This window comes from Hyperolius riggenbachi, chromosome 1 (genome assembly GCF_040937935.1).
Source record: "Hyperolius riggenbachi isolate aHypRig1 chromosome 1, aHypRig1.pri, whole genome shotgun sequence".
NCBI lineage: Eukaryota > Metazoa > Chordata > Amphibia > Anura > Hyperoliidae > Hyperolius > Hyperolius riggenbachi.
The window spans coordinates 316436440-316450075 of NC_090646.1; the positions used below are offsets into that span (position 1 = coordinate 316436440).

The 13636-nt window shown below is 47.7% G+C and overlaps 1 protein-coding gene across 1 annotated transcript in view; it reads right to left on the minus strand.

Annotated features, from left to right (window-relative positions):
- The window catches only part of UBXN6 (UBX domain protein 6), a 510086-nt gene that overhangs the window by 192445 nt on the left and 304005 nt on the right, over positions 1 to 13636 (minus strand). The window lies entirely within an intron of this gene.

The window sequence follows — 13636 nt, forward strand, 5'->3', positions numbered from 1 at the left end:
AGGCTACAATTTTATCAACTGTATCTCTTTCTAGTAACCAAGGAAATCCCGCTGCATAGCTATGATAGCTATGATTAAGGAGCCATCCTTCACTCCAATACGCGTGAGCTTTTAACCTGTAACACTGATGTTGGATTAAAGAATAAAGATTTTCTACTTCATTCAAGCATCTGGTGCAGCGGGATTTCCTTGGTTACTACTTGCATCTTGGCATCTGACTTCCTTACTCCCATATGTGCAGTATACATGAGTGCAGCAGTCTTCCTCTGTCTTGCTGTATCTCTTTCTGATTCAGGCAAGTGGAATACTGTGCGACGAGCCTGCCCTTCAGGGGCGCTTAAAGCAACTTTTGGCACAGAATGAGAACGGATAAGCCCACGTAGCCTCTCTGCCCAATCAATGAGACCTTTGGCCAATCCTGTGTATTTTTGCAAATAATGAGCTAATGCTCCAAATGGAAGAATAGTGAATGGAGCCCTGTCACGGTCAATTACCTGTCCAGACGGGGTGGCTTGTACACACGGATGCTGGCAGTCATCCTGGTGGGTCTCGGCGGTCTTCCCTGCGTGGTGGACTGTCGGTGCTTGCCCATGCGCGTTGCGTAGTGCGGCGAAGACGTTGGCGTTGTAAGATGCTTGCGTTGGATGCTGTGCACGCGTGTGAAGGGTGTCTGTTTATGCATATTGATGTTTGTGTGCGTGTGCACATGTGTGCGTCTTTGCGCATGTGCGGACGCATGCGCATTCGATTGCTCTCGTCTGCGCGTGCGCATGCATGTTTGCGCGCGTGTGCGCATGCGCGGCCGCGTGACGCGTTGCGCGCCAAAACGGCCTATAAAAGTCTGGAAAGTGCAACACTCGGGTGCTGTAGTATTGCAGCTTTGTGTGTGTTGCACTACCGTGAGTGAGCCTTGCTCTGCCCGTTTCTGATTCCTGGATGTTGACCTTGGCCTGCCTGACTACCCGCTTCCCTGCCGACCTTTGCTTTGTACGACTGCCTGATTTGTTGCCGACCACTGCTTGCCTGAGGACCCAATTTGTTGCCAGACCCCGGATTGTACGGGTGCCCGATCTGTTGCCGACTCGGACTTTCTCGGCTGCTGAGTCATTGCAGTGCCGGACTCAGCCTGTGGGAGTGCTGTGTTTCCAAACCGGATCTACCACTGGTTTCACAAGCGCTCCTGCCCCTTGCTTACTGGGCTCCCCTGTTTCACTTCCAGGGGCCCTAGTCGGTGAGCCGCAAGGGTTGCTGCCCTCAGCCTACTGGTCTCCTGTACCCCAGGTACGCTATCATCACAAAATACTACAGCCAAAAAATGGAGACCGCTGAGGCAGCAAATGTGCTGAGCACCTTATGCAAACAGATGAGTAACTTAACGGGAGCAATTAAAGAGCTTCAAGCAGCTCACAATCAGCTGGAAGAACGCATCAACACTCTAGCCAATGTAAACCAAACCTGCCGGATTTGCTGGTGCGGCTGTGGCCCCTGCTCCCGCCGCTGTCGTTGCTCCTCCTGCTCCCGCTGTGGCACCTCCAGTCCCCGCACTAGCAGTTCCTGCACCTGAACCACGTGTACCAACACCTGAGGGCTTTTTAGGGGATAGAACCAAATTCAGGGCCTTTAAGAATGCCTGTCAGTTGTTCTTTTCCCCCCAACCACGGACCTTTGTATTCGAAGGGACTAAGGTCGGATTTGTGATCTCGCTAATGCAAGGAGAACCGCAGTCATGGGCTCACCAGCTAATGGAGCAAAAACATCAGTGCTTAGCCACTCTAGATGCTTTTTTCGAATACATGGCGATCCTCTATGACGACCCCCAGCGGAGTGCTACAGCTGAAGCTTCCTTACGTAACCTTCGCCAAGGGCGGCGACCGGTAGAAGAGTATACCTCGGAGTTTCGCCGCTGGGCGGCTGATATAGACTAGAATGAACCAGCTCTTCGTCACCAGTATCGCCTAGGCATGTCCGAATACTTAAAGGAAGAATTAGCAAGAATTGGAACATCCATCACCCTAGATGAGCTGATTCAAACGTCCCTTCAAATTGACCGCCGCCTTAGTGAACGTCAATTAGAAAGATCAGCTGGGACCAGCCGTTCAGTCTGGGTACCTTCAAGTCCTTCTCCGGCCCGACATCCACCTCCTCTTTGGATTCACTTGAACCTATGCAGTTGGGAGTAATCCGTCCAGCATTATCCTTGGAGGAGAGAACAAGAAGGAGACAGAGCAATCTATGCTTTTACTGTGGAGCCACTGGCCATTTCATCCGTTCCTGCCCAGTAAGACCTACGGGTAAGGATCCTGCTACCAAAGTTTTAGTTCCAACTTGTTCTTCTTTCAGTTCAAACCATTTCAATATTCCTATTTCTTTTCAGCTCCCAGGAAGAATCCTTGAGACTACTGCCATTATCGATTCTGGAGCCTGTAGCTGTTTTCTGGATATATCATTCGCCACCTCACACCAGTTTCCCATTCAACCCCGGAAGGAACCTCTCCATATTCATTTGGCTGATGGAACATCAATTAGCTCTGGACCAGTAACTATGGAATCTATTCCTGTTAACACTCGCATATCTGGAATTCATCAGGAGTATCTCAAATTTTACCTTGTAGCATCCCCCTTGTATCCAGTTATCCTGGGCCTGCCCTGGCTTCGCGCCCACAATCCGGCAATTAACTGGATCACTGGAAAGATGTCATTCACTTCTTCATACTGCACTAATTTCTGCTCTCAGGAGGAAACAAAGAATTCCGGACCTCTGTTATGTACCACAAACCTGACTGAACTCATTCCTTCCCAATATCATGAGTTTTTGGATGTCTTCGATAAGAAGGGGGCAGACCAACTACCTCCACATCGTCCCTATGACTGCCCCATAGATTTGTTACCTGGTGCGGCTATACCCTTCGGCCGAGTATTCCCTTTATCTGAACCTGAACAGAAGATCCTAAAGCAGTATATCGAGGAAAATTTGGAAAAAGGGTTCATACGCCCTTCTGTTTCTCCTGCAGGAGCAGGTATTTTCTTCGTTGAAAAGAAGGATAAGACTCTTTGCCCTTGCATCGACTACCGGGAACTAAATAAAGTAACAGTTAAAAATTGTTACCCCCTACCTTTGATTCCAGAACTGTTCCAGAAACTAAGAGAGGCCAAAATCTTTACGAAATTAGATCTGAGAGGGGCATATAATTTAATACAGATACGGAAGGGTGACGAATGGAAGACAGCGTTCAGATCCCGTTACGGTCAATACGAATATCTCGTCATGCCTTTTGGGCTTTGCAATGCCCCTGCTACCTTTCAGTACTTTATAAATGATGTTCTTAAAGATTTCATCGACTTATTCTTAATCGTTTACTTAGATGACATTCTGATATATTCCACGTCTCTGGAAGATCACCGTCACCAAGTCGCACAGGTCCTCGCAAGACTTAGGTCGCACCATTTGTATATTAAAGCGGAAAAATGCGAATTCGAAAGACATTCAATTCAGTTTTTGGGGCTTATCATCTCTCCAGATGGATTTATTATTGATCCTCAGAAGATTCAAGCAATCCTCGAATGGCCAGCTCCCACTAATAAAAAAGCAATCCAGAGATTCATAGGTTTTGCAAACTTTTACCACAAATTCATCAAAAACTTTTCAGCGGTCATACTACCAATCACACAACTTACACGCCAGCATATTCGTTTTCTGTGGACTCCACAGGCCCAAGCAGCATTTGACAAGCTCAAACAGTTATTTACTTCAGCTCCTATCCTTAAAGAGGAGCTGTTAGGTATAAGGTCTCAGAGAAAATCAACACATATATCAGTAGCTAAATATAGGCTGTACTTACATTACATATGCATTTCACTGTCCACTTTTGGATTTCACAGAATTTTTATATAGTATATGCAGAGAATGATGCTCCTGACAGCTCATGGCAGGTTCCATGTTTGTCTGTCTCCTATGAAGCCAAATGTGTCGTCATGTCCTCCCTGCTTCCTGATCACAGAAAAGCTCGTACTGAATAACACTAGTGTGCAGTGAATATTAATTAGCCATGTGGCTAGGAACAATAGCGGACTCCTGCAGTGTACTCTGCTGGGAGATTTATCAGTGCTGTGCTCTGGACTGAGTTACATGCTATTGTTACTTGACCCTGTAACTTCTCATTAGCAGCCGAGGGGAGAGCCCCAGAATGCTTTGCAGTATGGTACGCGGCGTGCGTCTTCTTAAGAGCTTGGGAATAACAGCTTTGCTGATAAGCACACATCAAATGTAAGAAAGATTTTTATCTTCAGTAATGCCTTTTTGGCTTCCTTCTAAACTGTTTAACACAGGAGAATAGAGGTTTAAATTAGCTTTTGTAGCCTGACAGTTACTCTTTAAGCACCCAGATCCAGCCTTAGCTTTCACTTTGGAAGTAGATGCTTCAGAAACTGCAGTAGGAGCGGTGCTCTCTCAACGTCAAGGCCTTAAGGCAGCACTTCATCCGGTTGCCTTCTTTTCAAGGAAATTATCAGACGCAGAGAGGAATTACAGCGTGGGAGACAGGGAATTGTTGGCAATCAAGTGTGCCCTTGAAGAGTGGAGATATTTGCTGGAGGGGGCAGTTCATCCAATTTTAATATTTACCGACCATCGTAATCTAGAATACCTTAACCACTTGAGGACCACAGTCTTTTCGCCCCTTAAGGACCAGAGCCTTTTTTCCATTCAGACCACTGCAGCTTTCACGGTTTATTGCTCGGTCATACAACCTACCACCTAAATGAATTTTACCTCCTTTTCTTGTAACTAATACAGCTTTCTTTTGGTGCTGTTTGATTGCTGCTGCGAGTTTTAGTTTTTATTATATTCATCAAAAAAGACATGAATTTTGTAAAAAAAAAAATGACTTTTTTAACTTTCTGTGCTGACATTTTTCAAATAAAGTAAAATTTCCTATACATTTGAGCGCGAAAGTTATTCCGCTACGTCTTTGATAAAAAAAATAAAAAAAAAATTCAGTGTATATTTATTGGATTGGGTAAAAGTTATAGTGTTTACAAACTATGGTGCAAAAAGTGAATTTTCCCATTTTCAAGCATCTCTGACTTTTCTGCGCACCTGTCATGTTTCATGAGGTGCTAAAATTCATGGATAGTATAAATACCCCCCAAATGACCCGATTTTGGAAAGAAGACATCCCAAAGTATTCAGTGAGAGGCATGGTGAGTTCATAGAAGATTTTATTTTTTGTCACAAGTTAGCGGAAAATGACACTTTGTGACAAAAAAAAAAAATTCCATTTCTTCTAACTTGCGACAAAAAAAAATGAAATCTGCCACGGACTCACTATGCTCCTCTCTGAATACCTTAAAGTGTCTACTTTCCAAAATGGGGTCATTTGTGGGGTGTGTTCACTGTCCTGGCATTTTGGGGGGTGCCTAATTTTAAGCACCCCTGTAAAGCCTAAAGATGCTCATTGGACTTTGGGCCCCTTAGCGCAGTTAGGCTGCAAAAAAGTTTTTTTTTTTGTCACAAGTTAGCGGAAATTGATTTTAATTGTGTTTTTTCACAAAGTGTCATTTTCCGCTAACTTGTGACAAAAAATAAAATTGTCTATGAACTCACCATACTCCTAACGGAATACCTTGGGGTGTCTTCTTTCTAAAATGGGGTCATTTGTGGGGTTTCTATACTGCTCTGGCATTTTAGGGGCCCTAAACCGTGAGGAGTAGTCTTGAAACTAAATGTCGCAAAATGACCTGTGAAATCCTAAAGGTACTCATTGGACTTTGGGCCCCTTAGCACACTTAGGGTGCAAAAAAATGCCACATATGTGGTACCGCCGTACTCAGGAGAAGTAGTATAATGTGTTTTGTGGTGTATTTTTACACATACAGATGCTGGGTGGGAGAAATATCTCTGTAAATGACAATTGTTTGATTTTTTTTTACACACAATTGTCCATTGTAACGATCGGTGTCAGCAACCAGAGAGAGAATCTGATCCTTGGCGATCCGCAGTATCCCCAAGAATACAGATATACCCGATTATTGAGGATCTGCGGAATCGTCAATAATCAGATATGTCTAACCTCTAGACACCTGAGAGAGTGTAAGTGTTTGGTGCAACAGTAACAACTTTGAGTGAAGACCACAAGAGGAGCTGGCGGCCTAAGACTTCTGAGGAATTCACCCCTGACTGTGGGTGATATTCCTGTAGCCTGTGGACCCCTGAGCGAGGGACCGAGGTGGGGTTGCAGGAAGCCCTGCTGCTGATATAAGGTCTTGCCCTGAACTGGGCTAATGTAATACAGTAGTAGCACAATCCTAGTCTTGGGTGTGAGGTCCGTAGTCACAACACCCTGGAACTAGTTTGGAGCATAACATAAATGATAATACAATTCCCTAGTCTTGGGTGTGAGTTCCGTGATCATCAACACCCTGGAACTAGTCTGGAATATAACACAAAGACAATACAGTTCCCTAATCTTGGGTGTGAGGGCCTTGATCTCAACACCCTGGAACTATGCTAGAGAATACACAGAAGATACACAGTATTCCTAGTCTGGGGTGTGAGGGCCTTGATCTCAACACCCTGGAACTGGTCTAACAAATAATACAATTCAATTAGTACTTTAGCTATCAACAGAATCTGGCTAAGTGTGAATTCCCAGGTCCACCTAGTTCAAACACACTGTAAGGATCTGACTGAATGGCTCGGGCGGGTAATGCCTAATGATGTTGATCCAGGGATTTTATCTGATTGCCATCTGGAGTCGGGAAGGAATTTTTCCCTTTAGGGGCTAATTGGACCATGCCTTGTAAGGGTTTTTTTTGCCTTCCTCTGGATCAACAGGGATATGTGAGGGAGCAGGCTGATGCTGTACTTTATACTGGTTGAACTCGATGGACGTATGTCTTTTTTCAACCAAAATAACTATGTAACTATGTAACTATGACTATGGTCTGAGTGCCTTCACGTAAGTGTTAGCAATGGCAGACAACCAGCAACTGACAAGCAGCAGAATATATAGTTGCTGGACTCCGCCGACCCGCCCGAGCCATTCAGCCAATCATGAGTCCAGCAGGAATCAGCTGATCTTCCTGATCAGCTGACACTTCCCCTGCTGGTATAAAGGTCCTGAGTTCTGGCCTGCGCGCGCGTAGCTCTCCATCTGCCTATGTGCACTAACAGACCCAGCCACACCAAGCGCACGCTGCTGCATGCAAACCGCCGCGTTGGACGCAGAAACAACCACTTTGCTGTCAGGACATGCGGCGGCTTTTCCGCATTCCACCATACTACCTGACGCGTGTCTATGCGTGCAAACCGCCGCGTTGGACGCGGAGTCAGCCACCTCGCTCTTGGCACATGCGGCGGCTTTTCCGCGTTTTCTCACATCCATTTACAGAGAGATTTCTCCCACCCAGCATGAGTATGTATAAAAATACACCCCAAAACACATTATACTACTTCTTCTGAGTACGGCGATACCACATGTGTGACACTGTTGTGCAACCTAGGTGCGCTAAGGGGCCTAACGTCCTATTCACAGGTCATTTTGAGGCATTTGGATTCTAGACTACTCCTCACGGTTTAGTGCCCCTAAAATGCCAGGGCAGTATAGGAACCCTACAAGTGACCCCATTTTAGAAAAAAGACACCCCAAGGTATTCTGTTAGGAGTATGGTGAGTTCATAGAAGATTTTTTTTTTTTGTCACAAGTTAGCGGAAAATGACACTTTGGAAAAAAAAAACAATACAAATCAATTTCCGCTAACTTGTGACAAAAAATAAAATCTTCTATGAACTCATCATACACCTACCAGAATACCTTGGGGTTTCTTCTTTCTAAAATGGGGTCACTTGTGGTGTTCCTATACTGCCCTGGCATTTTAGGGGCCCTAAACCGTGAGGAGTAGTCTGGAAACCAAATGCCGCAAAATGACCCTTGAAATCCTAAAGGTACTCATTGGACTTTGGGCTCCTTAGCGCAGTTAAGGTGCAAAAAAGTGTCACACATGTGGTATCTCCGTACTCAGGAGAAGTAGTATAATGTGTTTTGTGGTGTATTTTTTACATATAACCATGCTGGGTGGGAGAAATATCTCTGTAAATTACACATTTTTGATTTTTGAACACAATTGTCCATTTACAGATAGATTTCTCCTGCCCAGCATGGGTATGTGTAAAAATACACCACAAAACACATTATACTACCTCTCCTGAGTACGGCGATACCACATGTGTGACACTGTTTTGCAGCCTAGGTGCGCTAAGGGGCCCAACGTCCTATTCACAGGTCATTTTGAGGCATTTGTTTTCTAGACTACTCCTCACGGTTTAGGGCCCCTAAAATGCCAGGGCAGTATAGGAACTCCACAAGTGACCCCATTTTAGAAAGAAGACACCCCAAGGTATTCCATTAGGTGTATGGTGAGTTCATAGAAGATTTTATTTTTTGTCACAAGTTAGTGAAAAATGACACTTTGTGAAAAAAAACAATAAAAATCAAATTCCGCTAACTGTTGACAAAAAATAAAATCTTTTATGAACTCGTCATACACCTAACAGAATACCTTGGGGTGTCTTTTCTAAAATGGGGTCACTTGTGGGGTTCCTATACTGCCCTGGCATTTTACGGGCCCTAAACCGTGAGTAGTCGGGAAACCAAATTTCTCAAAATGAATGTTCAGGGGTATAAGCATCTGCAAATTTTGATGACAGGTGGTCTATGAGGGGGCAAATTTTGTGGAACCGGTCATAAGCAGGGTGGCCTCTTAGATGACAGGTTGTATTGGGCCTGATCTGATGGATAGGAGTGCTAGGGGGGTGACAGGAGGTGATTGATGGGTGTCTCAGGGGGTGGTTAGAGGGGAAAATAGATACAATCAATGCACTGGGGAGGTGATCGGAAGGGGGTCTGTAGGTTTGGCCGAGTGATCAAGAGCCCACACGGGGCAAATTAGGGCCTGATCTGATGGGTAGGTGTGCTAGGGGGTGACAGGTGGTGACAGGAGGTGATTGATGGGTGTCTCAAGGTGTGATTAGAGGGGGGAAATAGATGCAAGCAATGCACTGGCGAGGTGATCAGGGCTGGGGTCTAAGGGCGTTCTGAGGGTGTGGGCAGGTGATTGGGTGCCCTAGGGGCAGATTAGGGTCTAATCTGATGGGTATCAGTGACAGGGGCTGATTGATGGGTGATCAGTGGGTGATTAGATGGCAGAACAGATGCAAACAATGCACTTTGGAGGTGATCCGAGGGTAGGTCTTGGGCAATCTGATGGTGTGGGTGGGTGATCAGATTGCCCGCAAGGGGCAGGTTAGGGGCTGATTGATGGGTGGCAGTGACAGGGGGTGATTGATGGGTGGCAGTGACAGGGTGTGATTGATAGGTGATTGACAGGTGATCAGTGGGTTATTACAGGGAAGAACAGATGTAAATATTGCACTGGCGAATTGATAAGGGGGGTCTGAGGGAAATCTGAGCGTGTAGGCGGGTGATTGGGTGCCCGCAAGGGGCAGATTAGGGTCTGATCTAATGGGTAACAGTGACAGGTGGTGATAGGGGGTGATTGATGGGTGAGTGATGGGTAATTAGTGAGTGTTTAGGGTAGAGAACAGATGTAAACACTGCACTTGGGAGGTGATCTGACGTCGGATCTGCGGGCAATCTATTGGTGTGGGTGGGTGATCAGATTGCCCGCAAGGAGCAGGTTAGGGGCTGATTGATGGGTGGCAGTGACAGGGGGTGATTGACAGGTGATTGGCAGGTGATCAGGGGGGATAGATGCATACAGTACACAGGGGGGGTGGGGTCTGGGGAGAATCTGAGGGGTGGAGGGGTGATCAGGAGGGAGCAGGAGGCAGTTTAGGGTTAAAAAAAAATAGCGTTGACAGAAAGTGACAGGGAGTGATTGATGGGTGATTAGGGGGTGATTGGGTGCAAACAGGAGTCTGGGGGGTGGGCAGGGGGGGTCTGAAGGGTGCTGTGGGCGATCAGAGGGAAGGGGGGGGCAGGATCAGTGTGCTTGGTGCAGACTAGGGTGGCTGCAGCCTGCCCTGGTGGTCCCTCGGACACTGGGACCACCAGGGCAGGAGGCAGCCAGTATAATAGGCTTTGTATACATTACAAAGCCTATTATACTAAGTACATGCGGCGATCCGGGTGCTAGTAACCCACCGGCGCTTCCAAACGGCCGGCGGGTTACAGCGCGAGGGGGCGGAGCCAGTCGCCGGCGGCTGATCGCGTCACGAATGACGCGATCGCCGCATAACCACGCCCGCAGCCGCCCCCGCCGATGGGCGTATTGCGGTCGTTTAGGCCCGGACTTTGCCGCCGCCCATCGGCTGGGGGCGGTCCTTAAGTGGTTAAAACAGCCAAACGACTAAACCCTAGACAAGCTAGATGGGCTCTCTTCTTCTGTCGTTTCACATTTCAGATCACCTATAGACCAGGATCAAAGAATACAAAACCGGATGCCCTTTCCCGTATGTTCCCAGATGATGAGTCTCCAGCTCCACCAGACACCATCTTGTCTGAGCATAACTTCCTGATGATGCAATCAAAATTGGTTGACCAGATTCGACAAGGGGCATCAGTGCTTTCCGAAAAAATCAGTCATCCTTTGATCCAGAAGGAGGGTCTTTGGTTCTATGGAGAGAAGACATTTGTACCCAAGGAAAATCGTTCTTCAGTACTCAAGTTCTTCCATGACCATAAGATGGCGGGTCACTTTGGATGTGCGAAAACCCAACAACTGGTCCAACGTCATTTTTGGTGGCCAAAACTCAGCAAGGACTGTAAAACATATGTAACCACATGCCTAGTCTGTAATCGTTCTACGGGATCTAGGTTGAGGCCATTAGGGTTGCTAAATTCACTTCCTGTTCCCCCCAGGCCATGGTACTCCATTTCAATGGATTTCATTGTTGAATTACCTGTATCCGAGGGATTTAACACAATTTTTGTCATAGTAGATCGGTTGTCGAAGATGGCACATTTTCTACCCATGCACAGTATTCCTTCTGCTCAGACAACTGCAAACATGTTCATTAACCTCCTTGCCAGTCTAAAAAATCCGGCAAGGAGGCAGCGCCACACTTTTTTTTAATTTATTTTTTTTAAATCATGTAGCGAGCCCAGGGCTCACTACATGATAGCCGCTGAGCGGCAGCATCCCCCCACCCACTCCGATCGCCTTCGGCGATCAAAGTATGCAGGAAATTCTGTTGAGAACGGGATTTCCTGCAGGGCTTCCCCGGTCGCCATGGCGACGGGGCGGGATGACGTCACCGACGTCATGACGTCACAGGGAACCCCGATCCGCCCCTCAGCGCTGCCTGGCACTGATTGGCCAGGCTGCGCAGGGGTCTGAGGCGGGGGGGAGGTGGCGGCTCGGCGCCGTGGGTAGCGGTGAATCGGCAGCGAGCGGCAGGGATCGCGTACTACACGCAGCTAGCAAAGTGCTAGCTGCGTGTAGGGGAAAAAAATTGTGCAAATCGGCCCAGCGGGGCCTGAGAAATCCTCCTGCACAGGTTACCCCGAGCTGAGCTCGGGATAACCAGCAAGGAGGTTGAGGAGATCGTCCGCATTCATGGAATTGCAGCCGATATTACCTCTGATCGGGGATCACAGTTCACATCACGGTTCTGGAAAGCTCTCTGCAAAATACTGTACATACAACTCCATTTTTCATCCGCATACCACCCCCAATCTAATGGCCAAACGGAACGCACTAACCAAACTCTCGAACAATATCTTAGGTGCTTTTCTTCTGCTGCTCAAAACGACTGGACTCAGTTGCTCCCATTGGCTGAATTTGCATATAACAATTCCATCCATTCTTCTACTCAACAGTCACCATTTTTTGCCAATTACGGTTACCATCCTACATTCCTGCCGGATCTCATTCCTGAATCTCCGGTGCCAGCTGTTACTGATACTGTAAGATTCTTTTCAGAAAACAATAAGCTTTTACAACAAGTCATGGCCCGAGCTCAAGCTACCTTTAAGAGGAAGGCGGATTGTCACAGGAGGGGTGAAGTGGAATTCAAGCCTGGAGATTGTGTGCTATTATCCACAGTAAACTTGAAGCTATCCTGTCCGTCCAAAAAATTGGGACCCAAATTTATTGGACCTTTGCCGGTGAAGAGGAAAATTGGCCAGGTGGCCTATGAACTAGACTTACCTTCAAACCTTAAAGAGAACCCGAGGTGTGTTTAAAGAATGTTATCTGCATACAGAGGCTGGATCTGCCTATACAGCCCAGCCTCTGTTGCTATCCCAAACCACACTAAGGTCCCCCTGCACTCTGCAATCCCTTGTAAATCACAGCCGTGCTGTGAGGCTGTGTTTACATCTGTAGTGTCAGTCTCTGCTGCTCCCCCGCCTCCTGCATAGCTCCGGTCTCTGCCCCCGTCCCTTCCCTCCAATCAGCAGGGAGGGAAGGGATGCAGGCGGGGACTGGAATTCTGCAGGAGGCGGAGAGAGCAGCAGACTGACACTATAGAGATAAACACAGCCAGCTCTGACAAGCTGTTTGTCAGCAGCGTGGCTGTGATTTATGAAGGATTACAGAGGGCAGGGGGACCTTAGGGGGGTTTGGGATACCAACAGAGGCTGGGCTGTATAGGCAAATCCAGCCTCTGTATGCAGATAATATTCTTCAAACCCACCTCGGGTTCTCTTTAAAATCCATCCAGTGTTTCATGCCTCTCTTCTGAAACCATCATCTGTGGATCCATTTCCAGATCGAGAGATACTCCCACCTCCACCAATCATGGTAGACGGTGAAGAAGAGTTTGAGGTGGAAGAGATCCTGGATTCTAGGAAAAGGGGTAGTCGGGTTCAGTTTCTCGTCAAATGGAAGGGTTACGGACCAGAGGAGAACACATGGGAACCTGCTACTAATTTCCATGCTTCAAGACTAATTAAGGACTTCCATGAGAAATACCCAGATAAACCAGTTCCAGTTGGCATCCGGAGGCTGCCCCATGGGGGGGGGCATTGTCACGGTCAGTTACCTGTCCAGACGGGGCGGCTTGTACACACGGATGCTGGCAGTCATCCTGGTGGGTCTCGGCGGTCTTCCCTGCGTGGTGGACTGTCGGTGCTTGCCCATGCACGTTGCGTAGTGCGGCGAAGACGTTGGCGTTGTAAGATGCTTGCGTTGGATGCTGTGCACGCGCGCGCGTGAAGGGTGTCTGTTTATGCATATTGATGTTTGCGTGCGTGTGCGCGTCTTTGCGCGCGTGTGTGGACGCATGCGTGTTCGCTTGCACGCGCATGCGCGTGTATGTTTGCGCGCGTGTGCGTATACGCGGGCGCGTGACGCGTTGCGCCGTGCGCGCCAAAATGGCCTATAAAAGTCTGGAGAGTGCAACACTCGGGTGCTGTAGTATTGCAGCTTTGTGTGTGTTGCACTCCCGTGAGTGAGCCTTGCTCTGCCCGTTTCTGATTCCTGGATGTTGACCTTGGCCTGCCTGACTACCCACTTCCCTGCCGACCTTTACTTTGTACGACTGCCTGATTTGTTGCCGACCACTGCTTGCCTGAGGACCCGATTTGTTGCCAGACCCCGGATTGTACGAGTACCCGATCTGTTGCCCGACTCCTGCTTGTTCCAAGTCCCACGGCTTCTCCTGCCTGGCACCTGT